Consider the following 3092-nt stretch of genomic DNA (forward strand, 5'->3'; position numbering starts at 1 on the left):
GAATGCACCTCCAACACATGGCCACCAGTGAGCCAACACAGAAGGAGAGCTCAGCACCCATGGTACCTTCCAGGGATGGACCCAGGCATGGCCTCAGGGTCCTGCGGGCACAGTGGAGACCAGGGCAGGATTAACCCCTGAGCAGAACAAGCAGAACTTCACGAGTTGGGGGAACCTCATGGTGCAACCCACATGGGCTCCTCCATGTCTCCCCAGCCACCTAGGAGAAGGTCACGAACAGGACCCCACTGCCCTGGGGAGCACAAAGTGCTGAGTTTTGTTAAGATCGCAGTTCAATGACAGGAGCAAGATGGAGCTGAAAACTTCTGCCTGGTCCTTACCACATCCTGAAGCCCAAAGAGAGAAAAGCTGCACTGTTGGGATGCCTGGGAGTAGTGGGGCCAATGCACTTGCTGGACAAGGCTGCCTTGGCATTGCAGCTTCATGCATGCAGGGAGGACATGCACACCAGGGACGCATCAGATGGCCTGGCCCGTGGCCCATATGCAGGGGTACCCAAAAAGCAGGAACTTATCCCAAGAAAGACCCAGTCCTTTTCCAGTCTCCCCCAGTACAGCACATGCAACACCCCAGCACTGATTTAGTCCCTTTGGCATGCAACCTGCAGTCCTTCTGGCTTTTGCAGGCACTTTGGGGGATCCCTACCAGGGAGGGGGTCACTTCTGCTTTCTCACTCAGGGCGAGAGCCTTTTCTTCCCTGTTCCCTGTCTCAGAGCCACATCCAGCCCACCATCAGGCACAGTGAGGTCCTTGGGCTCTCCACTCCCAGATGCTCACACTGCCCAGCCTAAGCCCACAGACACCCACATCTGGAGCACATCTGGAGGCAGACCTGGCCAGTCCCCCCTCCACAACCGGTGGGGAGCAAAGGGCCTCCTGCTGCCCGCAAAGCTGCTACCAAACCTTTGCAGGGGAGCAGCATGGAGATAGGTGTGCGTCTGTCTCACCATTGCAGATTTTGGGGCTGGATGGAGAGAGGCCAAGTCCTGCCTCTCTTCACACCACCAATTCGGGGCTGACACCCCCGGTGCCGGTGGGATGCAAACAGGGGATGTCGGTGGATTCACTGCAGGGCTTGTGCCAAGCTGAGAAGTGCCTAAGCCCTAAACCACCTTTAGTCAAAGCACTGGGACAACTCGTGCCCGAATCTATCCCTACCATCCAGGGGACACTTTCCCAACATGCTATGGACCTCACCATTAGGTCTGACCCATTGGCACAGGGGCAGCTACTTGGAGTGCCTACCAAGGGGATCTGAGGTCAGAGACTGGCTGGAGGGAACCAAGCATGGGGGGCAGATGAGCCCAGTGGCCCCGGTGAGGGTCCACACAGGGTGTCCCTGAATTTCCAAACACTGAAGAGGCTGAGATCTATCCCTGGAGTGACAGGTGCTACCTCTTCTCCAGATAACAGGGATAGGTTTAGAGCAGTCCTGTTTAGCAGCTTGCAGGTCCCCAGCGCCATCTATACCAGGGGGTGCCTGCTCCCATCCTGAGGTTGGGCACAGCCCATCCTGCAGGAGAAGGAGTTTGGACCATTTCACTTACAACACAGCTGAAAACAAATCCTGTGAGGTATGGGCAGAAGGGAGAATGGGGAAAAAGGAGATGAGGAGGATGCAGGTCCCTCCTGCAGGACACGGCTGCGCATCCTCCAACCTGTGAAGGGTCTTGGCTGAGACCCATCCCACCAAGCTCCAGTCCTTCTCAGCCCAGAACCAAAACCTGAGCTGGATAAGGGTCCTCAGGGGTCACGGGCTCTTGACACCCACTGCTGCACCCAACAGAGCTGAGAAGACAACCTCTGCACTCTCTTCTCACAGGGACACATCTTCATGGCACTCAGGGATAGGTAGGCAGGACAGGAGACCCACCTGGCTGTGAATGACCTGGCCCATGAAAAGCGCTGTGCTTAGCAGGACACCATGAGGCTGTCCCTGCCACCCAGACCCTGAGACTTGTGTCTGTGCCACCGCTTCTGCTAACCACTCACAGCCAGGGCACAGAACGGGATGCACGTGCAGCACCATGCACACCACACAACGAGGACTCACCCGCATGGGATCAGCCCAGAGCTGTTGGTGGCATCCACCAATTTGCATGGCAACGCCAAAGTGATTAAGCTCAATTAATTCCTAATGACAAATAAATTAAGTGAAACCTCACAGGGTGAGATGCCAGCCCGCTGCAAGCCTGCTTGTCCTCAGCTTGACTTGTGCCGGGCCAGGGATGTCTCGGAAGCAAGGAATGCGCACAGGGCTTGGAAAGATGCTGAGGTTATCTGGCTGGTGCATGGGTCTCTCTAGGTCTTCCAGCATCCTCTGAGCCCTGCAGCAAGCAGGCTACAAGCAGGCCAGCCCTGCTGAGGTCCCACTGGCCTGTCTGGGCTGCTGCTCCATCTGGAGTGTTCTCTCCAGCCCAAAGAGCTGCTCCAGCTGAACGCTTCCCCTTGGGACCAATTCCTGCCTCTCCCCAGGCAGCCAGCCTGCAGCTGAGTGTTTGCAGATGGGGCATTGCAGGCACAACGGGGTCAAGGCTGTGCCTTGCCTGGGGGGGTATGTTCCCCTAGGACCCAGACTGGAGGACCTGGAGGACCTTCCCTGTCGGACCTGTGAGGATGCTGCTTTTTAAGCTCCTCTTTAAAAGCAGACAAAAAGAGAAGGCAAAGATGACAGCATCCACCTTTCCCACACATATGTTGTCTGCACGCAGAACTTCTGAGCTAGGGGGACATATCCAACGTTTGCCATGGTGGGTGAGAAAGTCCCTGGGCGGGTGCCCACGGCTCAGGACAGAAGTGCAGCAGCAGATGGGAAAGCACAGGGGGACCGGGTCCAACTGGACACAGACAGGGAGAGCCGGGGGTGGGGACACTGGGGAGGTCGTGGGGGGATGGATGGACACACAGCATCAAAGGCACAGGGAGAAATTCCTTAATCCACGTCCCCGCCACACAGAGACAAAAGTTGGAGGAAGGCTGTGCATGGTAATTTTTTTGGCCAGGGGGGTCTGCATGTCACTGCCTGCCTTTGTGCACCTGCCAAAAGTCACTCCGGCTGGCTGTGAAGCGCT

At 56.9% G+C, this 3092-nt stretch overlaps 1 protein-coding gene across 1 annotated transcript in view; it reads right to left on the minus strand.

The window, feature by feature from the left end:
• LOC104547002 (ciliary neurotrophic factor receptor subunit alpha-like) overlaps positions 1-3092 on the minus strand; it is a gene marked incomplete at both ends in the record, with an annotated part of 11148 nt that overhangs the window by 928 nt on the left and 7128 nt on the right. The gene's annotated exons all lie outside the window — the stretch shown is intronic.

Source organism: Mesitornis unicolor, unplaced genomic scaffold (genome assembly GCF_000695765.1).
Source record: "Mesitornis unicolor isolate BGI_N332 unplaced genomic scaffold, ASM69576v1 scaffold34429, whole genome shotgun sequence".
Lineage (NCBI taxonomy): Eukaryota > Metazoa > Chordata > Aves > Mesitornithiformes > Mesitornithidae > Mesitornis > Mesitornis unicolor.